At 35.9% G+C, this 26214-nt stretch overlaps 1 protein-coding gene across 7 annotated transcripts in view; it reads right to left on the reverse strand.

Moving 5' to 3' along the window:
* Positions 1-26214, reverse strand: part of LOC150094422 (tyrosine-protein phosphatase Lar-like) — a 1380317-nt gene that overhangs the window by 1267438 nt on the left and 86665 nt on the right. Inside the window, exon 1 of one of the 7 annotated variants that reach the window (XM_090412198.1) lies at positions 6588-6608. The exons of the other annotated variants lie outside the window; for them this stretch is intronic. The gene's annotated coding sequence lies outside the window, so the exon portion shown is untranslated. Of the gene's footprint in view, positions 1-6587; positions 6609-26214 lie in introns of those variants that run through there. 7 annotated transcript variants of the gene reach the window in all.

The raw sequence follows: 26214 nt of genomic DNA on the forward strand, positions 1-26214 counted from the left end.
CCAACAGTATTTTTTTTATATAAAAGGTCCCAGAATCTATATAACAATACCACACATGGATGAGAGAAGATAAAGAACCTAAACCATTCTTCTTGGAAGGTTTATTGCTTGGAAAAAGATGGAAAAAGGTTGTTCCAAAGAGGCTGGAGATGAGATAGGAAGAAGAGTTGCGTATTAGCCAGCTTCAGAGCATGGTTTTATAAATCTGGAGGAAAATTAAGGGATTACAGATGATAGTTTGATATTGATACATTCTGTACTCAAATAGATTGGTCCTGAGGTTACCTCATACGAAATGTTTGCTTGCTAACGCTTTAGTAAAGGATTTAAACAAAAATATGAATTCTTACTGTGAAGTTTGTCATACAAGGTTTTATGAACTCTTGTTCTTTCTCATCAGCCCATTTCATTACGATTAAAATACAGTATCGTAAAGAAGCGCCTAGATAGATGATTCGCCACCATTTGTCTATTTTTTATGTAAACATTAAAGGGTTTTCAAACTGTAGTACATTAGTACTGTGGGTGGGCTGAGGATTATTTTTTTACTATTAATTTTTACAGGAATCTCTGCTCTAGAGACCAGACATAGAACTTTTTCAAGACACTTCAGACTTCCAATAAGTGAGAAGGTGTTTTCGCACTGGGAGATTTATGTGCGTGTGACCACTGAAAGAAAAGCATATAGCCAACTGCAGCCTGTTGGTTAGAAAGCGAGTGTGCTAACACTCCAACAGCCAAGATGGCAAATATATTTTATTTAATCCTCTGTTGTTTATTGCTCTGACCTCATTCCTTCAAAAAAGGTTTCTAACCGATTTTGCATACCGCTAATAACAACTCAATACAGACAAGTAGACAACCGATTGCCGAAAACCGGCAGAGCTGACTTAAAAGGTTGTCAGATATCAGTATGTGATGATAGGCATTTTAGAGAATATCTTCTTCAACCCATCTTCCCTCAGGACGGGTAGAGACCCCTGATTAGGAGTCACGACGAATCGATACAGCTGGCACATCACTCCTGTGCTGCATCCCGTTAGGGCAAGTTTTTTTTTTTTTTTTTTTGCAGTAGACCTGGGTGTATATGCGACCCGTTTGCCTGTTCTGAAGAACGAAAAACCCTTTATGAGACTAATTAACTTACCATTTAATTGAAAAGATTGGATGAAGGTTCTTCACGTCATACAGGATTCAAACCACGGTTTTTCAAACCAATTAACAGGTTTATCTACACCAACTGAGTAACGGAGACTTTTTTTTTTTACAGACTAGAAAGGCAAAATGTGCTTCTTTTGAACATTAAAAGGCGCTGAATGCGTAATCAATGACTAGTGACGCTGAGTATTGATCTCAATCTTTGCATTTATATAAAAAGAGACTGTTTTGAAATTTCTGGTATTCTTTGTTCTGAATTTCAAGTTATAAAACCACTGAATAACCGCAAAGTTTTCTAGTAATAGGGGGAAACAAAGCTACATCACTGTCTGAAGTTAGTTGTTTGAAATTAATAGTCGAAACAAGTAAGGTAATGAGTGTAATGTATCATAGGTGATAGAATGAATGTGTGAATTGTTATGACTAGTTAAAACAATTCAAAACAATTGTTTTGACTAGTTAACCTATTTTTAGTGATGAAAAACCAGTTTCTCACAATGTTAAAGATACCAAGCTATTTTAAACCTGGTTTTTACTCCATTTCCCAAGTAAGCAAACAGACAAACAAGTCAATTTTGCGCCTGCACGTAATGCAAGGCTAAGTGACCCGTAAAGTAGTACAAGTCTAGGCAACTCGTGGTAAAGTTGGAATAAGTTCCGATCACTATTCTTAATATTTATCCTTAATGCAAAGCCCATCTCCTTGAGGAGAGATTTATGATGCTATCCATTAAAGGCAAGGGGCCACTACCCAGACCGGTTTCAACCTTTATTGAGGTCTCATCAGTGGGAGCCAGGTTTAGAAATACCAAGGTTAAGTAATACAGAGCTTATAAGTATTTTACCAAAACAAGTTACTAAAAGGTGCTTTGACCTTATTAAATAAATATCTCAGGAGGAGAGGTAGATGTAGAAAGTTTTTTTACCTTTTTCACCTTTAGTTGAAAAATAATAAAAAAAAAGAAGGTTCTTCGCATTTCAGACAGGATTCGAAACCAGATCTTTCTGTCAATTGTCAATACCGATTGAGCAGTGGAGGATCTGAACTTCTGAGTAAGAAAGCTCATCTGATGAAAACGAAATCTGCGATTTATTCAAATATTCTTAACTGAAGCTGTTTATTAAACTATCAGCCAATATAGGTACTGCTTAGTCACCAAACATAGTGTACTAAAAAATACGAAATAACAAGCTCAATGTCCTCTACAGATGAACAATTCTGTAGATGTCGGCCACAAGAATAACTAGTGTTTAAAGAAAAAAAAATTCCGAGCTCGCAGTGTTTTTTTTTTTTTTTTGAAATTACAGACCAGACCGTCCGTGCGTAAACATTTTTTCTGCTCTTTCTCAGCGTTTAAACTTTAGGATTTTTCTTCTGTATTTTATTCTTCACCATTCTTTAGTTTTCTATTCAATGCAAAACTGGTGTTATTGACAGCACCGGATGTGTTTGCCAAAGCACATGTCGGGTTGCAAAAAATCTCTTTCACAAAATACTCGTCTGCTATTCAGCGATTTCCTTCAATTCTTAAACAATTCGAAATAATTTGTTTCAGAATCCAAAATCAAACTTATTTATACTTCATCATTTCTTCAAGCAATGTACGAATAACATTAGTTCTGTTATTCGAAATATCCATTCTCCTAATCCACCGTAAGACATTGCAGCAAGATGCCCATACTCTGGAAAGTTCTACTGTTGAATACAAGTCAACATTTATCCACCACTTCCATCTCAGTGTGTGTGTATAAAGACATCTTTCGAAAGAAACATTGATTTGCTGTCAAATTCAGCACGCATACAGTAGAATGCGCATCGGTGAACAATAATGCCACTAAGAGTGGCGATTGCTGCTATTTGTGCACGATATAAAGTTGGGAAAAAAAAAACAACAACGAATAATTGAGTTCTCAACGTTTTACCCCAGGCTTGAATTTATAATAAGCTTTTTAATACTCTAATTATTAAGAGCGTCATATTTTGAAACAAGAAAAAACTGTCAGCGCTACATCATTATCTCTCTCTCTCTCACACACACACACACACCTGCAAGATTAACTCGAAGAGTTTAGAAGAGCAGTAATTTAAAATCTTACAAAGCAATCGAATAATGAAGTTAAAAATTATTTTTATTTAGTCTAAGTTCTTTTTAATGCAATTCCTACATTAAAATCAAAAGAAAAAGCTAATGTCTGATGCATTTAGAACTAAATAAATGCAACAGCCGTCTTCTTTTGATCATCCCTATGCCTGCCAAGTCACAGCCAACGGATCGTCAACAGAGAGACTAACACTAGAAGCAACTGCTGTGGCTACAGGCAATGCGAGAAGATTGATTAGGCATCATACCGATTAATGGAATTCTAGCAACCCACCCACATTGGGCTGGTCACCTAGGGGCGCCCGGTGTCACACAGGTTCAGAATTTACTAGTGCTAAGGTGAACGCCTCAGAACTGTCGGATATGTTCGGAGAAAAGATAGTAACAAGTAGGCGCGCGCGCAAGCCACCCGCACGAACATTATCTGCTGTTCAGTTTACGGTCTCGCTAGATCTGAGATGCTTTTAAAATCTCGTTAACATGCCGTCAAAATGTATTTAATTAAACCAGTCAAATATGAATGGAATTTTAAACATTAATCAAATAGGAACTTAATTAAAAGTCAGTCGTTATACATATAAACTGAGCCGCATGTGTGGATGGGTTTAAATAAGCAGAGAGAAGTTATTCATTACTGAACGCAACTGATTTAATAGCATCAGAATATAGCAACGGGAAAGGGAAAAAAAAAGCAGCAGCAACCCATTAAAGGCCAACTCCGATCTGTAGCAACCTTCCTTTCATTATTCCTTCTGTTACAAGCTCGGCGTTTCCTCTTTTAATGGACAACATCGATATCAAAGGAATCAGAGGAGAAGTGAGCATGCGTATTCGTTTCTAGAGACTCCGAAACTTAATGGAAGCATCTAGGAACGAACAGACACTGTTAGGGGATTTGTGACAGACACGACGTAAATCCCCTGCTCTTGAACAGAGCTCCCATTTCCGTACTCGCTTCTAGCGATCACTCATTGAGATCCACCCTCTCTTTGCTGAGCCCAAGAAGTTCGGTAGAACCTCATTAGCCAAGGCTGATCTCCCAATATTGCACAAAGAAACTGGAAATCTATCATACCGACATACAACATCAAGTTTAGGCGTTTAAAAACAGATCGAGTAAACTGCACTGGTGGTTTAACTGCTAGCTCTTATTCTCAGCGTCAGATTTCATTAGGACAATACTGACATCAGTGCATTCATATGTACATAATTTACCCAATCTGCGCCCCTAAAAATACTAAAATAAGCAGCGGAGTGATGGGATAAAAATGTTGCATAGCAATTTAATTAAATTACAGCCGAGTCCAACTGATTAGTTTTTTCATCCCCCCACCACTTAAGATTTATTGTCTACATTATCAGTGTCATTAACAATACCCTTTATCTATCAAATACTTGATATTAGCATGGAGTTTTGGAGCTGTGAGAACTCCAGACTACCTTTTCCCTCCAAGTAACGTCATAAAAATATAGATGCATACTTTTGCCTTTAAAGTTTCCATTTTAAAATTATTTCCATTTTTTTTTTATTTTACATGCTATGCTACCATGTTTTTTTTTTTTAAATCAATAAGGAATTTTTTTTTTTTTTTGTACTCAATTTCTGATAAGCACATAAACATCCAAAATAGATATTCGAATTTTCAGAATATATTTCTGTCTTGACAAAATTTAAAGTTCAATTTTGTCAAGACAAAATTGAACAACTTTTGATTGACAAAGTTCAAAAGTTCTCTAAGAAAATACTTAGACGTATGTGAACTTCTGTGATTCTTCCCCTCTAGCAATTTTTTCCCAAACTCATCTCTAAAAGAGTGACACCTGAAGATGATTAGCAATGCATCCTACATTCTTATTTGTTAATCGGGTCAATTTTACAACATCACAACTTACGATGATTCATAAATCAGGGATCCATAAAGTCCCGATATTCCGTATACTTCAATAACGCAACCATTCGGTTCTTCTATTCTAGCCCACTGAATGCATTCATTGACGTAATCCATTCTTAGGAAAGCACATTCATGACAGTCTTCCTTTCATACGTCGCACAAAATGAATCCAGCAGAGCTTATGGTGAACTTCCATACAATAGCGGTTGCTGTACAAGTGTTCGGTAAATGGTTGCGTAAGTGTTTTACAGTATTACGCGCGTGCGCCAAATAATTGCGCTTCTTGGCAATGTCGGAGTTCCTGGTGTGGCCACGTTATAAACATCTGTTCCAAATGGCCCAATATATGGGCGTTGGTGGATCGATAAATAAATCAATCGAAGCAATGGTACTGCCAGATGGCGAAACCGTCTGCACTTCCTCCCTCCGTGGGTTAACTAAACGTTTGGGTTTCACAGAGCTCCAAGCCTTAGTGTTCTCTCTCTCTCTCTCTCACTACCTCCCCCCTCCTCAATTCGTTTCGACGTAGGAAGTAACGAAGAACATCTGTTAATTTATGGAGTTATGAGGGACATAATTACATTTGGCATGTCTTACCTCCTGAGCGGTATACGCTATCTAGAACCTACTGGCAGGGTTGACATGGCAACCATTCAACGCTCGTGGAGCTGATACATTAATGGCAAGTAATGTACTGAAAAGTCACGCTACAAGCTTGTGTGTTGGCGATTTGCAGTGATCAAAGATAATGGGATTATATGCTGCAGAACAGCGGTAGAGTTACCGAACCTCCCCCCCCCTTTTCCATCTCTACAACACAGATGAAAAGGCGCATGAAGAGGGGGAAACTGAAGAGACATAAGACGATATATGGTATTGCCCCTTGAATAAAACGCTACGGTAATGACAGTTGCTCGAAAATAAACTACTGCCAAGTGACCTACATATGGCTGCACGCTGCTTGTTAAACCTTTGTTATGGCTACTGTCGCAGTTATGAAGCGATTGAAGTTTCGTAAGCAATTAATGAAGAATCCCTTAGTTTAGCTAATGGATAGGGACGTAATATATAGCACCTTCCTTGTTAATGAACCTCAGTAAATGATTAGCATTCAATCAAGGCGTGGCTTTTGAAGATTGCATCTATTGTAAATTCTTGACATAATGTTATTTGATCAGGATTTTGACAAAATATCGTGTCCTATGATTGGGAACAATCTGTGAGACAGAGAGAAAGGCGCTCTCTCTCTCTCTCTCCAAGAATATCAGAAAGCGTTGAGATTCCATGTGATCAGATTTATGGAGTTATTCCCCTGGTATAAGATGATGCCTGCTAAAACTGAACTTTTTCAATAGTAAACACGTAGCAATAAGTAGACAGCTAACTTGCATAATACTTAATCTTATCACAAATGTGTCAAGCGTTAAGTACTTACATCAAGGTTATTCCATTTAACGTTGAAAGTATCCTAAAGAGTTAGACTGTTAATGGTATATGAGCGTAAATCAGCAGTCTGTTAATTTTTTCGTACAGGGTGATGCACAATACGATAGTGAAAAGAAGTTCTGGGTCCCGGCAGTGCCAATTTCTATGATGAACCGAGAATAACTGTAAACAAGAAACATTGTCATGTTAAACTAGCGAAAGATCCTCTCCCAAGCACAGATGGATTTACAAAAACAAACCAGTGATGAAAATAAAGTACTTACTGCCTTCAAAAACCTATAACTTCTTCCTCCAAGCATATTACAATTTACTAAATAAATTGGCAATATTTATTTAGCGAAGTGCTACTTTAGTTGTTTACACTTAATGCGAGTATCATATCAGATAGCATCAAGGTAATGTAAATGTAGTTGGTTGGGACGAGCATACTTGGAAAAGTTAACGACAGTAATCTGTCACAATACAGGATGCCCAAATCCAGAACTATTTTATTTATTTATTTTGATTAGGAAAAGCTTTAGATTAGTAAAAATGTTTATATATATAAAATTTTATTAAATATTATAATCTTAAGGTTTTTCGATTTCTCGAGAAAAGTGTCACGACCGTGTGTTTATAGCATTTTATGCTGGATAACAAATTTAAATCACACTAATTCTACTTTTCTGAAATGATTTACCATTACTTGTGACGTATGTTATTTTCCTTACTTTTCATAAAGACTTTCATGCAGAGGAAGTAATTTGAGCTACTGAAAACAGTAAAGTGATGTATATCAAAACAATAACGAAAAAGTCCAACTTTAGCATTTTTATTGTGAAAAACAATAATGAATGGATTTTTAACTCAGTGAAGAGTGGTAGGTTAAATGTCTGTTTATGATTCATTCTAGCAATAAGCAGGGCGAGATTGCACATTACGATATGGTATTCATCTCACTTAAGAGCGGATTAAATAAATCAAAATCAAGAAAATGCGATTAAGGATATTTATGGTTCTCTGTCGCAAATTTAGTGATGAGGGAGGATACTGAATTTTTTTTTTTTAATATCTGATCCACACACGAAAGGCTACGGAGACCTATAGCACATTACTGACGCGTGTGCGCAGGAGAAATAGAAGAAAGGAGGAATCTGTGTATTACTTGAGCTCATTTATTAACTGACAACATAAGCCAAATATTACCCTCATACCAACTGTTGAAATCAGACGCATTTTTTCATTAGAAAACTCAAACTGATTTCTCATTAGAATATTTTTTTAAAGCTGCCATATTTCAGTCACTACTAATCGTATGCATTTTACCGACTATAAATGATTTACAAATTCTTTAAAAAGACTGAATAAAGTGATAAAAATTATTTTTTTTCGTCAAATATAATTATAAAATTTCATTGCATGTAATTTTATTATATAAGATTATTATGCGCATTTACAAGGGAAGAGGAGATGCAGCAATTAGGATCGTTTCGACAAGGAGGGAACCAGTCACTTTTACAAGGTGCAACAGCGATTAATAGGAATGAGAGATTACAATTTAAACTGATAAGTACCAAGCGCCTAAAAAAAAACTAACAAGAAATTATTTGCATATTTGAAATTACTAAAAAAGAAGTAAATATCACAATATAAATGGTGTTTTGTAGAGAAGTTGGGGAATATTTGGCTGTCAGCTATTTTTCTTTATTTACGCTATAAATAAAAATCATAAGTAGTAATCACAAGAAAAGCAAGGAGAAAATTATTTTTTACCGAAGGGACATAAAAGTAAGAAAACAATTTTAATATAAAACTTAATTTATGATTACTATATAAATCTTGAAAAAATATAACAGAAAAAAAAACACAGACAGGCATATAATCGTTTTAGGATAAAGATGGTTATCGACATTTAAATTAAAAAAAATCGCATTAATAACAGCCAATCTGGTTACCGAGTTTCGGATACAAAAGCAAAGTGGATTCAAATCTCATCGCAGACATGGGTTTCATCTGCAACATAAACAAATTCATGATTTTCATCCTGCTTATTGAAAGCTTAAAGTGTCTTCAAAAAATTCAATTCATTCTCCCAGTTCCCAGACATTCTAACCGTTAACCAATTTACGGTGCTGGTCATATGTTATAGGTGAGACTGGTATTAAATTAAATAAAAAATATGTATATAAATATGTATAAAAAATATGTATATATTTATAGCATCTGTCAAGTTTTTACTACAATGAATACGTTCTTATGCCTTTATATGTTGCTAAGCTAATAAATTTTTGCGCCTCTGTTTGGAGTTTAAGATTTATAATAGGCATGTATACAAATCCAATATAGGCTTTGAGAGTTCACTAAGCTTGTCTCCTGTTCAAATGGCAGTTAAGCCTCCTTGTGCCTCGCCGAGGTTGTTGGGCAAAGCCAAAATCACAGAATATCAACAGCTATTCTATAAGATGGTAAACCATCAAAAAAAGCGTTAAGTAATGGCAAAGAGATTTCGGACCATGTTAAAAAAAAGTGTGTAGGGGGTAGGGGTGGAACTAAGAAATATTTTATTCCAAAATAATATTCATAAGAAAACTGACTGTGAACTTCTTTTAAAAGAAGCACAGCAATCAATTAAGAAATCTTCATTCCTGAAATATCCAGAAAGCGCTTAGCAGTGAGAACTGAAGTGAATACGGTAGCACCTTTGTTGAGCAAGACTTTGGATATACCAGGGGCGAATGCTGGTCTTGAAATTCACACTTGCTCTTGTTATCATTCAGGGAGTGAGTGAGAGGTGTGATTGAAGTCTAATTAGCGGAATAATGAATTACTGATTCATTATTCCATTTGATTCATTTAAAACTATATTTAAAACTGATTCATTTAAAACTATATATGTAGAAATTCATGAACATTTAATCATACAAAACAACATTTATTTTACAAATGATATTCTATCTTTTTCAATTTAGCTACTTGAATACAAATTCTACCCTACGGTTCTTCTTTATGAACTGGTCAATAACATCGTCATAAAAAGTTGGTTGTAACGTAATTTTCCCAAGCAACACGCACACTTTTAAAGGCTGGCTGAAGCTCACTGACTAGAGCTACGTATGGCCTGTGTTTAAGCAACAGAGTGAGACGACGTGAAGGAAAATGGCTAAGCGCTCGCAAGAAATCACAATGCTACAGCGAGGACCTGGAAGCTCCCACAACCGAGCAAGCCAAGGTAGCTTTGACTAGACGAGCAAGCATCGGCCTTCGATACACAACGCAAAGCTCAATTATTGCCGCGCAAGCTTAAGTCGTCTTCTGTCTACAAAAATAAAAGCCTAAATGGAATGCTTATAAATGCATGCATTTATTAACAAATAAATATTACTTCTTTCTCAATTAATGAGCTTGCGCAGCAAGCATGGAGAATTTGCCCCTGGGATATACCTTCATTAGGCAGAAGATAAATTGAAATCAAGAACAATGGGGGGGGGGGGGGAAGGGTTTCTTAAATGAGAAAAGAAAAACAGATGAAAATATGATCCTAATATTCTCCAAATATTACGAATACACCAAATAACATCTTGTAAGAAAATTACTAAGAAAGGATAAGAATCATTTGTTTCTTTAACATCAGGTGTTTATCTTTTCCGTCTAGAATGGAAGAAAGAATTGATCTCAACAACGCATAGTGATCGCCGAAAGGTTATACTTGGAAAAGTATTATCTGAAAACCAAAATGTAAGAATTATACGAGCCAGCTTTTTAAGTCAAAATTAAAACGATTTTCATCTACTGTCATAATTCAATAAATTTATCATAATTTATCATATAAAGAATTCTTCTTTTAAAACTTGTGGTTATTATATTTCATACTGGTGGCAGTTCGCATTTTTATTATGCAAAGATTTTCACTGTGAAAAAAATTTTTAATTAACACTACCTCATTTTTCTCTACTTCTCCAGTTTCAAAACAGATTTCCTAAGTCATTTTCTTTCTTAGATGCGTCGCGTTTTCCACTAAATGACTAGGAAATATTAGAGAACAGAATTAGGCTGGTGGAAATTTAAAATATATTGCAGCACTTGCAGTAACACTAGTTGCACTGTAAAAAACTTTATTATTGCTACTTTTACTATAATGAAATTTCTACTTTATTACACGGAAATTATTGCATTAATATCCGAATATTAAAGTGAAAAAAAAATAAAAAGATTTTCGTAACAGTAGTGATAAATTACTGACAAATTATTACGTCAGAATTCAATAAAAAGTTTGGGAGACCAAAAAATCCACACACTTACTGTGGGAAACATATGTTGTTATGCATTTGGTTTCGTTGTTTAACTAACTAAATTACACCACAAACAAGGAGGAAGTATTTTATGCTCAAAATATTGTGATGTAGCGGTACTAACTTCTGCAAAAGAAAAAAAAAAGAATACTGAAGAACCGCCTGGAAGGAACGAACATATTTATCCAGTGATCCAGTTTTCCATAGAAGCAACAAAATGTGAAATCAGTGAATATTACTTTGGACTATTTTTGGCCTAACAGATAAATTTCCAAGAAAGATGATTTTCCCCTCAAGTAGCTATTCGGTACTAAAATTGACCGATTTATCATTTTTGTACAGAAACTTCACCCAGCGTCAGGCAAAGAATAGCACTAAAATTAAGGGAGTGTCTCTGCTAGCTGTCTCTACCACCTGTTATTAAAGTAATCGAGTTGCAGACCTTAACTTCGGCAAATGTCCTTGAAAATGACGACCTTCCATCGGCCCACGGTTTGGAGATTATTACCAGACTGTGTGATGTCATAAGATGCCAGTCTTACGACGTAATAAGGAAGTAAGAACGTAAGAAATAATGATTTATGGATGCTGCAGTCATTTTGGAGTATAAGCATTATTAAATATGCTAAAATTGGTTAATGTGGTTAATTATATCACCAATAAAAATCATATTACGATGGATACATTTTGTAATTAAATGCTAATTTCTGAGGTGATTTCATCAATTTCTTATCGTAGGCTAAGAATATAGAATTACTTCAATAAAACAAAAATGAAAACCTGATACTGTGCACACATCATTACGAATATCCAAGAACGAGTGCTCAAATATTATTAGACAAAATATTAAAGTTCCGAAATATCTGCAAGAACAATTCTTTAAACGTGTTTATTCCTTTTTATTAAATTGCTTAAAAGCAATTAAATTAGCTACACCTATATTGTCCAATAATCTTGTGAGTGGCACGCAATTACTATATGGTTGCCTGGGGTGAAAAACGTTAGGAAGCTCCGACTGGTCGTATACGTTACATTTTCAAACGTTCAACCGAGTTCTGAAAGCATATTTGTTTAGTTCATGTTTTCTTAGCTATGAAAAATTCTTCATTATTATTGCATTTCATTTTTGTTAAGAACATACAGTTTTGACAACCAGAAAGTCAGTTAATAGTACGATTGGTGTACCCATGAATGGTGTACACCATTCATGGGTACACCAATCGTACAATAGTAGTACAGTGAAGGAGCTACGAGTTAGATAATTCGAAAGCCCTCTTCTAGAGACCCTGCACACTTTAAAGCTTTAGGCCTCTAATACGCAGAATAGTATCTTACACAGTGAGATACTCATCTATCACTAACAGACATTCGCACTTGCCCAGGATTCGACGAACAGCTTACGCAACGGAGATACTATCCACTCGGCCAATCAAACCTGCATACATATACAAACGGTCCAAGAAATTAAGTTTAAAACTAAGAGGAAAAAAACTTCTTTCGTTTATAGTTTTTTTTTTGTCTCCAATCATGTTTACAAGCCAGCGTGAAGTGGAAAGATTTCTTCTCAACATAATGGATTTATTATTGGCTCCCATCATCTCTCGAGGCAAATAGCCACCGAAATTACCTCTTTCGCGTTCACTACTCTAAAATCAAAGTTGTAGCATCGCCTACGATATATTTGCCGTATGGGCAGACTAAACAATGTTATTTAGGCTACGAGAGCGTTACAAAATAAGTAACAGTACATCGCTCGTGAAACTCATCAGTGAAGGGATGGCGAAGAGAGAGAGATCTTCCATTGTATTCCTTCATACAGCCGTAGATGTTATTGCATGAACGTCGTACGGGAGTTGGGAGTAACGTACCAGCAGAAATCGTTGCTAGCTGTGTGCGTGTCGTAACGGTTCAGTATGGATTTTCATTCCACTTAGGAATACTCAGATTGCTCAATGACATCTCGACAATGAAATTAAGCAGCTACATTTGATCGCTTAGTGTTCCTGGTGTTAGCTTCCTGGTTTTTCCTGGCTATGGGGGGGGGTGGCATCCTCACATTTCCATCCGTTGATAACACTGCCTAAAGATGATTTTAGGTTATAGTCTTTAACCCATGTCATAACGGAGAGTCCGATACGGCATCCTATAATAACATCTGTTTTGAAGTATGCCAGTTCTTCTTCATGTGCCAGTAACAGTATACAGCTGACTAAGAATACATTGTTTGTATGGCAACATATGCCACTGTAATCAGAATACACACAGTATCATCCTATCAGTGTTTCAATATTTATTCAACATAGTATATAAATGCATTACGTCATGAAGCCCTGCATGTAAGAGTACTGATGGATTATCTTATTTTCTGAAACACTTCCGTAGCCTTTATATTGTTGTTACGGTTACAGGAAAATTCATCGAAAAGCGAATTCATCGAATGAACAATTCATCGAATGAACAATTCATCGAAAGACAATTCGTCGAAAATGCAATTCATCGAAAAACAATTCACCGAAAATTTTAAATTTTCGATAATGTTATGGTAAAAGTAATCCATTTAGAACAAAAACTGAACCATGCAGACAGCTTCTTGTACCGACAACTTCTACTAAGTCATTTAAGTCAGAGTTTTTGTAATACAGTACATAATTTGGACACATTATTTCATTGTCTTCCCGAATATAGCTGAACTGAAAACTGGAACGGTTCGACATTTTCTTGTAAAAGTTTCAAATAGCGAATCTGAGTAAAATTCATCCCATAATAATTGCTGTATTGAAGTCGCATATTACTACTAGCAACAATAATAATAATGGAGCCTGCGTAGTTCAGTCGGTAAAAACGAAGCCATTTAGTTAGAAAGACCTGGGTAGTTGGTCCCATTTGCGCATAATTTTTATCAGTCCTGTTCTGCTAAAGATAAGTTAGCAGGCATAATATAGATACGGCTGGGCTTTTCTTTCGGAAACAGGCAAATCAGTCTCATGAACAGACACGAAACAGTTATCGGACAAGAAAGACTATAAGAACCATATTGTTCTATAATTTTTCCCTATGAAAGTAACATTGTAATCTCCTTATTCACGGTTCAGGGTTCGTTCAAAATGGATCAATTTTCTCATAACATTTTCGAAAATTTTAAATTTTCGGTGAACTGTTTTTTCGATGAATTGCATTTGCGATGAATTGTCGTTCGATGAATTGTTCATTCGATGAACTCTCCGGATACCGTTGTTACCCTGTCGTGGCTTGCGTATTCCTATTATGATTTAGATAGCGATGCTGCGCCGAATTATGTACCCTGGTAAGGAGCCACCCTGTGCGGTTTGACGAACGAGGAAGTTTCACAAATGCAATCAAATACAATTACGAGACAAAATAAACCAAACGAAAGGTCCAATCCGCTGATTATTCCATTGTGTATTTCAATGGAATATTCCAATACAGAATGCATTATTTTGTATTCCCAGAACTGCTCAAAGAATAAGTAGTAGATTAATTTCTCTACCATAACCGACTCAGAAGATTAATATGTTCGTTTAGACTTCGAGCAGATAAGATAAATTCTGCATGGATAGCCTTGAAGAACAAAGCAGGAAAGGTGGAGTTCCATAAGCCCGTTAGAGTTGTTAGGATTTAAATCGTAGCAAGTAACGGGCTTATGAAACTTAAAGCAATGGTTTGTACAATCTGTACGAGGTATGCGTGGATTATTGCTGCTACCTACTGTTAATGTGCTGGAGAGACTTAGTCAAGATAGATAAACGTCATCATTCTATATTACTTTCGGCCAAGAAGACGGGAGTCGCTGTAGATCAGTCGGTAACGACTTCGGTTCGAATCTCATCTAGGACGCAAATAACCTTACAAGGATTTTTGCTGAAGGCACATTAGCCGATAAAAGATTTTTTTCCCACCCGGAAACTGGCCATAGACTGGCCTCATATTCTTTCGGCCGTAATTCAAAACAATCATTAGCATAAATGGCTAATGGCTACTGAGTATTTTGTTGTTTGCCAGGATTCAGATAAACAATAGTAAAACATCCTAAAACTTCCTAATAACCTAAGGTAAATGAACTTGGGTTATTATCAAAGGAAACGCTTGTTCTCTGGCTAGGAAAACATACACATTTATCTTTTTTCTTCCTTATAATTAAGAATTTAACTGAATTCACAAACACAGTTAAGTTGCTCCAGTCCACGCTGAAACGCGTACGATCGTGTAAAAATATTGCTTCTAATATTGCAATGCCTGTTAGAAATACGTTTTCAGACATACTTCTTATCAAACCTTCAACAGCCAACGCTAACGGATGTCCGACCCACAGCAAACAAAGCGTCCCTCGCAACCTGCACTCAAACATGGGCGATGGAACAACAGCATGTCAAGTGCTTTCAGAGGACCTGATAGAGTATTCGCTGTACGACGTTAATTTTTTACCGTGATTTGTTCTTCTGCGTCGAATGCTAAGGGAAAAACATCAAGTACTAGACAGGAACCAGATTGGCAAATCACATTTACATCCTTACTGGCCATAGTTAATGAACTTCCTTTTATTTTGCTTGATATTCAAGACATTATCCAAGAAAATGTTTTTTTGGTAATTATAAGCCTTATTTCACTGCTAATGCCGCTGCAACATAGGGGGAATGTTTAATCACCCACCCCTATGTCGCTATAGTGTAAGATAATGATTCTTGAGGTTATATCATAAGAGCATCCTCCCCTGCGTTACAATGGTGTTCATGTTTGGATAAAATCGCAGATAATCTATCATCAACGGTCTTTATCATCGTGTCCAGCCTAATCAGAACAGCCTTAGTCTTCGGGAACTTCTGTAAATGAATAGAGCCGTGGCTTGCACGTTTCATTAAGCAGGGGTTCATTGTCAGCATCGTTGTCAAATTTAATTAACTCGCCATTTATTAAAGGGACACCAGATAGAGGAGAGCTAAGACATTATGTTCATCGGGAAAAGCGAGAGGGGTGGCTGGCGGGTGAACACAGTTTCATTCTGCGACCGAAATGTTAGCCTTACGATATAAGATTTCTATTGCACTATATAGCTATTGAGTATACAGAAATGAGTCAAGACGTTAGGACAATTCGATGTTGTTTCAGTCAGTGAAAGTATGGGTTAGAATGGTTGAAATTATAAAGAGTATTATGCCTGTTAACTGCTTGTATGGTTTCCATTTTGTCTGTTTTATAGGATGAAAAACCCCAGTTTCTGGTTTGAAAAATACCGCCATCCCCATATTAGGGATCACCAACAGAAAACCAAATCTGGAAACGAAAATTCTGCTGCAGCCAACAGGTTTTTGGGACTAATGGAGGGGCTGTAAATAGAGATGCGACTACTTTTAATGCGAACACAAGATGAATAAGGATGACAGAGAGAGAAACATGGCTTAACTTACAGGATGCCGTTTGAAAAAGAAAAATCGGAAATAAGCATCCCAATAATAAAAAAAAAGGTTGAAAATATGTTAAACAAGTTTCAGAAGGTTGGGTGCAAATGAGAATAAAAGTTCATTTTCTACAAATGCATAAATATCGAAGTAAATACATCAAAGCAGATGCGATGGCTGATTACTGCTAGATGTTAGAAGAGAAAACTGAGAGGAGAAAAAGCTAGAAAAAAGCAAAATTAATTTTATAAACTGTCATCAATTAATTTTAAATTGAGTCTTTGCTAATTTTGTATTTGCCTGTCGGCGTTTTCATACATTAATGAATAACTTCAATAGTCAATCAATATTTAAATAATTTTATATAAATAATAGTCTGTAGTGCTCACAGACCCTTAGGGTATACAAACCTCATATATGTTTTCGAGGTGGCCTGTTTTTGCAAAATGAAAAAGTCGAGTTCTTCGTAGGTAAGTAATAGCATATGTATGTGCGTGTGAGTGCGCAAATTGCGTGTGTTCTCATGGCCGCTTTGTGGGATGAAAACCAAAGCTCTTACGAGGAAAAACTCTGCCATCCTTGTGAGACCGGCTAACTCACCTTGCACTGAAAAATCTTGGAAGATTCGAATCTAGATCTTTCCAACCCAATGTGCCGTTAATAAACCATCAAGTTTATTGCATATATTTATTCATTGTTATTATATACTCATCATCACTCAATATTATGATTACGTAGCCTGTTACGAGTAAACCAGACTGCACAGTTGTGTGGTAAAAGGCCGGTGGTGGCGATATCCAAATAAGGAATGGTTTACGAACATCATTGGATACTCTCATCCCCCATTGAACACATAATGACTGCTAATTCTTAACTGAGAATTGTTTCGGATCAGGTATTGCTCTGCATGGTAACATGTGGCACGATGGATCTGGATTCTTCGAGTAAGACAACGCCCGCGTCTCAAAACTAGCACTGTTCGAAGAGTATATCCTAGCATTTCCATGTTTCTCTTTCATACGTTCCCCTGACCACCTAATTCTCCTGATTTGAATCGCATCACACATTTGCGGGATCATGCGGAACGTTGAATCGGCCAGTTGACGCCAGTGCCGCCTTCTGTTGCTGATCTCTGGACGTTATTCTCTCTCTAGTTGGATTCATAATACCTCAGAACACTTTGTGACCTAATGGGTCACAGCCAAAGTAGATCGAACACTTTACTAGACGAGTGATCACAATGTTGTATGGTCCCTTAAAATAAGCTTCGTTTTTTTTGAGTTTGTGAAGAATTCGAGGAAAATTAACATCATTCTATAAGTCACTGTTTAACAGCTTTATTTTAATATTTAACTTTTATATTTTAAAATAAGCACACTAATGTGCTTTTAAATTGCTGTTAAATACAGCCATTATTATAAACTAAAGCGATAAACTAGTCGATCTTCAACACGCTTGCTTGGCTTTCCGGATAGGAAACTAGTATTGGCCTCATAAAAAATATCCATATGGATACTTAATAACTAGTTATTTCCAGTTGCTATGCCGCGTACTCCATTCACGCCTTCAGTCAGTATGGAGTAAACGACTAGTCGCTTTTTTCATTCTAGTCAGTGATTCCGAATTATGAATGGAAAAACTTTAGTATTCGAAGTCCATGACAGCCGTTTAATACAAAGCGGCATTTAGGAAAATAAAGTAACTTTCATGATCAAGTTATACACCATCTACCCCCCCCCCCAAATTTCACTATTATTTCTTCTTGTATGTCAATATTTCAGTAGCATAAGACATCCACACACCAATGCATCCTGATTTTCGGCGGCTTTGTTGTTTGCTTCCAAGAACATAAACTGCTGCAGTTACGTAAGATAAACTTCCCATAGCTATGTTACTGACGCTGATCTGGAAGATGCATTACTTTACTTGCCGCATCCCTTACAGACAGTCATGATACTTGAAGAAACGATAAAAAAAATGTTCAGAGACCTTTTAATCTCGACGACACTCAGAGGGTCAATAAAAATTAGATAAAGCCGTCTGGAAGACAGTAACTATCCGAGACAAGGGCTATTGATTGCAACAAACAGAACATCTGCAGATGGAGAGTTCTTGGTTTGTTCGCTTTACGAAATAAATATTGACTGCTGTCTCTTTGTGGGGTCACTGACATTTTCTTCAAAAGATAAATCTTATCTTAATACTGAGCAAAAAAAAAAAAAAAAAATGTTGACGGGTTGGAAAAAAAAATTAAGTCATACACGTTTTGATTAAACAGAAAATAGACCTCCCACAGTGAGATAAAATCAATTTTTTTCTCCTCCAAACACAGGGGAGAGATACATAGAAGCTCATGATCAGTTGCCTTTGAAGAGGCTCAGAATAAGATAAGAAATTACCAAAAATAATCTTGGAGAAATTCATCAAAAACGTCTTATGTTTTGTATATGATTGTTAGTTACATGATAGCACCTAATGTTTTTTTAAGTAGAAAAAAAGCAAAGTGAATGCGATATGAGAACTGAAAATCTCGAAAGGGGATATAAAGGAAGTTTACGTTACAGGTTGATTTATCATTTGCACAATAAAAATAAGCTAATCCACTAAATTTGATATTTATTCAGCACAATACATTCGCAATTGTAAATAAAAGAAAGATTAATAACTGAACCATTAAATGACTAGTTTTGTTTTCAATACTCCGGGAAACACCTAATAAAAGGATTAAACAAATGTCATACATTTCTCTCGTTCAATAATCTTCATTCATGTGCGCTGTGTAAAAGTAAAAAAAAAAAAATAAAAAAAATAAATTACTCGACACTTTTCAATACATATCTAAACGATTCGATTGCATTCTACGAAAAATTTTCTTCATATGTGTCTGAACTATTCTGGAATGAAAAAAAAAATCCACTAAGCTACTGTGCTTTCTTTGATTTTTTCACCAACAGATCGTTAACTTTCTTATGATTAAAACCTTCATGTCTGTATGGATTTCCTTCCTCTCGGAGATTTATTATTGAAAAATCGATTTCTAGGAACCGTTTATGGTTCAAAGTCGACCAACTGCTAATGTAAGAATGTAAATATTGGGAAGCGAAAAAAAGAAAGATTACAAATGGTTGGCCAAGACGAATAACTGGCTGAGATGACAATCACCAGAAAGGGTTAGGAGAGTGTGTGTATCGATGTAATACATTCAACATAGGAATAAGTTACCCAAACTATAATGCTCCTTTACTAACCTGTATTTCAAGAGAAAACAAATACATTTTGGGGATACAATAAAAGACCCATTCTTAATTTTAGAACTTTCAACATGGAATCGTTAACCTTTAAAAAAATATTCCCCAATGTTATTTTTAAATATTCAGAAATATTTGCCAGTAGCCAAGTTCCGTTTACTACGTAAACTGAGTGAAGCTTCAAGAAATTAATTTATGTAGAAACAAGGTCCGAGTTTGTCAAAGGTTCCCTTATTTCACTTAGAATTCCTGTCCACGATAGGGTTTCAATCTTTTCATATTGGAAACCTATCGTGCATTGGTATTGTAGATGAGCTAAGGCATTCTTTAAAATTATCAGGAAATCCTGATCTAGAGATCAAATATGCAATTTTTCTTAGCCATTTCAGGCCTCTAATAAGGTGAATTAAATTCCTATCAAAAATATTCACACCAATGGCGGCTGGCACAACACCCACTCAAGCTCACCACGCCGATAACTTAATATTTGTTATCGGGGGTGGTGAGACAGTATTTTACACAAACATTAAATATTATCGCAACGCTAAAATATGGGTTATTTCTTTCTTCTACCCCAGTTCAGAAGAATATTTGCTTGGTAAGCTGGACTCAAACAAGTAGGTTTGAGTCCAGCTTGCATAGGAAATACTCCTCTAAATTCCTTATAAGTCGGAGCAGAACACTGCGTCATATTCATATCATCATGTCACACTTTATGTAAGAAAATACTCTATAAAAACATTTTGATGCATCATAATATACACCGATTGAAAGTACCTAGTAGCCTTTTTATGGTAATCCTACCCACAAAATATATACCCAGCTCTCACAACATTATGATCAAATGGGCATATCGCGATGAGAACCCCACAGCCTTTTGCTTCAGATGAAATTATCCCTCCCCCCCTCCAACCACTCACTACTTATCAGTGAAAGCCGATGAGTATGCTCTCCCTTTATGTCAAATAAAATAATCGATGAAAAATTGTGGTTCGGTGCATGGGTTAGATGTATAAGCTGAGAATCCATCTTAATAGAGTATGGTTTCATCATACGGTGGTTTATTGCAACTTTCAGGTGATCAATAAAGAAGGCGAGGGTGACGCAATGAACGACGAAAATCATCACTTAATTTCATCACCACCAACAGTTTCCAAAGTGAAAAATATATTACGAGATGCGTCAAAAGATTATCATACAAATATACCAAAGCTGATGATCCTGGATAGGAATCATAATGAAAATACTTCAGGACAGCTTACTAACACAAATATTTCTAACTACAAACGGAAGTCATATGGACGAAGTAACAGATGAATTATAATGGGAAGATCCGCAATGAATCAGTTCAATATCTGGAAGAAGAGGAAAAATCTATTAACACAAAGATCAAATCGTTAGTCTTCTATGTAGTTATTTATGGCTCAGAGTCTTGGATACTGAAGAGAGCAATTCAGAAAATCATTTTTTAATGAGGTCCGAGAGAAGAAAGCTTTGAGTTCCTTGAACAGAGAAAATAATTAATTTGAGTATCAGAGATCGAATGAATCTGGAAATGATTCTCTGCAACATGTACGGTGGGAGAAAGAAAAAATCCCCAGATATTTTGGAGATACCCGAAGAAGAATGGGAGAAAACTGAAGAAGTCTTCATGAAAAGCAAGATGCTAGAAGAAGAAGAAGAAGAAGCAGGTCCCATTGGAGATGGCTGAATCAAATTCCTGCTCTTAGAATGACAGAAGACAGATGGAGAAAACTAATATATTGGATCTCAAGTCCTAAACCATAGCGAGATTGAGCAAGAGAGACGCTAAATCTCGCTGACCAATTCTGCCAATTTTTCTATTGTTTTACAATTCACCTAAAGTATTATTTATCAACCCTGCAAAGAAACCATCTTTACTAAAATTATTAAATATATATAATAATATAATTTTGTAAAATTATGAACCGACAATATTGCTAAACGGTTCAAGCCAAGTTTAAAGAATGACGTGGAGTTTTGACAGCGAACTAAAATGTCATTTCTGTAATAGGATCACTAAATTCCTAAGGTCAAAGTTCATAACCACTACTCTACCAAAAACTTAAAATGTTCATCTCAAAAGCAATTTATTTAAGGACTTCCAAGGAGTCAGCCATATTACATTTAGAAATTCATTTCTGGAATTAGATATTCTCGAACTCCAATGACATTCCTATTCATTTCAAAGATTGTTTACGCATGTCATTATAAGTATCCTTAATAGCTAATTCAAGTCATTTACTACGCGTCTGATATACTGCTTTTGACCATAAACACCTTCAAATCTTTGCCAAAGTGTAGAGCGTGCGATAATTATGTTCACAATTATTAGAGATGCCTACTACAGGATTTTAATCTTTAGAACGATCGATGGAACCTCGAGGGTAAACTCAGGTAGCTGTCTGAACTTTTGACCCATTCATCGTGCCTCGTTCTGCTAAATGACCTGTGTGAAGGCAATCGTAAATTTGGGCACCGATTTCTCGGTTTGCCTTCTGACTTTCTAACGAGTAATATTCGAATCACGTGTTGTTGCGAAAATCAGGGAGATGAATGTGACCTCTAGAAGCGTTGGCGACCGAACCAGTCATCAGCAGATGTAGTCTAAACTAATACATAGAATGAAGTAAGCCTTAAGTAACAAACAAACCTGAGGTGTCAAGCTCAAACATGTTGGCAGGCCGTACTTACCGAATTGCATATACCTTGAAGACGGTATTGGAATTACTTTCGTTAGAATTTTGCCGTCTCACTAAATTCGCATATCTTCCACAGCAGAGATACAGGGGAAAAGTGAGTGTCAAGTATGTTAGATATAATGCATATATATATCGAGAAATAAAAATAATTAGAAGGAAATGTAATTTGCAAAATACAAACATCAGCTTAATCACTGAAAAATTTCGCAAGTTTACAATACTGACTAGCACTCCGTTTGTGAGCTACATGTAGCCTGAGTCAGAGGGATCAGGAAATCTACATTCAACTAAAGAAAGGCCGTGTGTGTTCTTTCAGTCAGTTTTCTGTTTTTCAGGATGAAGAACCAACTTTCGAGAGGAAAAAAGAACCATTCCAATTCCGTAGAAGATAGACTAAGACCTTCAGATTAAAAAAAAAATAGAAAACGTAAAATCTCTTTTAGTCCTATACGGGATTTGAACCAAAGACTTCCACAAGGGTGAAGTCAGCATAATTGCAAACCGCTGTAGATTAATATCACATATATCACTGACTGTGAATCCCATCCACAGAAGGTGGTAAATCTATAGTTCATTAGGATGTTGGTGGGATAAGGGTTATAATCCAGAAATCCATTACGAAGACAGACCAACGACATATTTTAGTATTAGTGAGCTAAAGGTCTGTATCCAGTTACTGAGTTTGACAACGGAGTTTGTCTGAGGAGGACGCTTCTGAATATCCCGGTTTTTCCCTACAAAACAAGTTTCGAACACAATGTTAGCAGCAACGTTACGTTTACTTAAGTACTGATGAAGAATTGAGTAATTGGCAGGGCTCATGCTATTTCTTCGCTAGTTGGACTTACATCATCTAAGGAAAACTGATGATAGACTTAGAAATAAGCAACTCTGAATTCCCTAAGCTTCTCAGCACATACAAAAAAGAATCAAAGTCAACGCATCATGCACTTCGACTAAAGATAAATTCACTTGAATTGGATGATCATCTGCATATTCAACAATGCTCTTAAATAATTAAATAAAGCATTCAATTATCAGCTGTATAGTAGTTTTACTACTTTTGCCATTATTTAGTTAGGATGAAGCAAGGTTCAGCAACTCTTTTCATGGCGTGAGATATTTACACTACACAGACTAACCTGAGATTCATAGCGTACACATCTTAATTTCAAGGCTGGTCTGGTTGGGCGAGTGGTTAGTGTATCCGCTCTCCAGCTAAGAGGCAACGGGTTCGAATCCTGCCAAGGGAATTGGATGTTTGGGATTATCCTACTAACCAATTACCATACACATTGTTCTAAACTTGTGTCCTGGTGCAGTATGACCTTGTTTCATGTCTTTGCATCATAAAAAATGAAATCTTAATTTCAAGTGCTATGAAACAATCACAAATAGCTGATAGAAGAGCGTTTCTCTCTGTGTGTGCTCTACCGAAGTTGCTGACGCATTTCAGCAAGTGCAAGGGAAGGTCCTGTGATGTTGTAATGCATATTTCTTCATTCATATAGGTTGCTTACCTTCGGGCTATAATTTCTGTTGAACACAAGTTCAATACAAGTTTGGCTTAAAGAAGTAAAGTTCACGGCAGGCGTTTACCAAATTTCCTTCTATCTATGGTCCGTTGTTGTCATCATTACCTTCATGCAGTTGGAACGCTACAACTAGTGTTACAATAGGGGTACGGTTGAATTAAAATAGATGAGAATGCATTACTTAAGTTTCCACATGTTTCCAATGATTACCACAATTTTTGTGGTAATCATTGGTAGCTTTTTTTTTTGTAAACGCTTGGAAAATAAATTCGAACAAACTACCTTAATTTCGGGCAAGTATTTTTGTTGCAATTCCAAACTAAATTACAAAAAGCTCGGCCGTTGCGGTAATTATAAAGTGAAGCAAGGCTACAGTTATTTAATCATGCACTGCTTCTCTTAGGCTATATACATTAGTTTCTAAGCAGCAAACTTGCCAAAACCTTTGGAGTTTCAACTTCACCAGTAGTCTTAGTACCTACCGCTAGTGAATGGCGTGATTTCCGCAGGGAGGATTTCTCTACAGCTCCATTAATTACTATGACGACCTCTGTATTTCACCTCGTTAGAAGTTCCTAATTTTAAATTAATGGCGTGCAAAGCTCCATAATCCTACCTCCAGCAGAGGCGCCACCGCTAAGAGAATTTTCGTTGGAAATCAATAAAACCGCATGAAATATTAGGACACAGCTATTACATAAAGACTTGGCGGACTCACTCCAATATCTTTTAACGGTTAACAAAAGGTGGCTTTTGTAGCAACAAACGTACTTATAAATTAAGACGAAGAATGTCCTCGATTTACGGCCATTAGTGCATGCTCCCTAATGGGGTCAACCTTAGCGAAAGGATCTTTAGATTAGAGCCTTAAGACACAATATTCACAGCGGTGCCGAAAAGCTTCTATATTCATCATTCTGTTTTCGAAAGTGTATTTGGAAGATCCATTTTCATCTGGCGAAGAGAATGGTGAAGACTTTTAGTGCACCTATTCTTTGAAAATGCCATTAGGTTATTAATAAATCAGGTTGGGATGCACTTAAAAATGCACAATCTGCGAGGGATGTCATTTGCAGTTTATCTGGTGATTCATAAAAATTAAATGGCCTCAAAGAAAGGTTGTAAATCTATTAAGAAGGGAAATTCAAAACCGCATTGAAAAGAAGGCGGATCTATTATATGAAAATAAGTTGTTTCCTCACCATCTTCCAATAACACTAGAATTAAAGATACGAATTAATTGCTATGTTACTTCAAATTCCAGGGACCTAACATTTAAATCCATTCCCACCGGAGTGAAAAGAATCTATAAATTTCATTTTGTTTGGGCAAGGAGGGTGGGTCATAAAATTGAGTTAAGAAGTTACCAAGCTTTGAATTTTTTTTTTTAGTCATGCCACTGAAGTATTCCATCGTGAATCAAATTCCACCTATCTAAAAGGCAACAATAGTGTGCAGGAACTATTTACTATACATTAAAAAACGTAAAATATGCATTAAAAACAAACATTAAAAAACCAGCATCAAAAGATGAATAAGAGCGACTAATAATTGTTTTTGAGGAAACCTAATGGAAGAAATAGGTTCCCCCCTCCCCTAAATAAATAGTCATGCACATTTGTTGCCATTAAATTCCAAACATGAGATTAGTCGAAATTCATTTCCAAATCCCAACGACGCGAGTAGAGTTTGAGACTGCAGGTATATATATTTCCTACAAAATAAACTAAATCAGAATTCAGAATGAACACTATTTTTAAGAAAATCCCAACGTTGGGCATTGAGTCACTGCTAATTATGCAAGCAAATAAGTACCTTAATCTTCACAGTACTGAGTAGCGACTTTCCAAGTGAAATTTTAAAAGACAAATCAAACTAATTCTGACTGAATAGTATGTTAAGTTTTAAAAGAGGTATACCGTGAATAGACACATCGACACAAAATTAATAACGGAAAAACTCACGTACAAAGATTACTTAATAGTATAATTTTCTATTAAATTATACTATTAAATAATCTTTGTACGTGAGTTTTTTCCGTTATTAATTTTGTATTGAAGTATGTTATATTTCCTAAAAACAGGAAGTTTAATAACTAATATCTACTGCTTCACAAATAGTTGGTAGCTACTTTTGATAAAGGGTAAAGACAGACAGCTCCGAGTCATCTTGGAAGGCCATGGCAGTTTCCATCTACCAACTATTTTAACTTTATATACTGGTAGAAATTGTTTTGGAATGGAACAGAACTGTCACTATCAAGCGATTTGTTTTATAATTAGAGACCCTATAACGGATATCCAACTACCAGTGCTGCAGGGGAACAATCTGATGTTGACTGGATAAGTATTTCCCTTCCTCAACACTTTATCTATCTTGCAATGGAGATTGTTTTTAAATTATGGCAATAAGGCTAAGAGAGCAGTAT

This window comes from Typopeltis vanoorti, chromosome 22 (assembly GCF_054136105.1).
Source record: "Typopeltis vanoorti isolate ZY-2024b chromosome 22, IOZ_Tvanoo_1.0, whole genome shotgun sequence".
NCBI classification, from domain to species: Eukaryota; Metazoa; Arthropoda; class Arachnida; order Uropygi; family Thelyphonidae; genus Typopeltis; species Typopeltis vanoorti.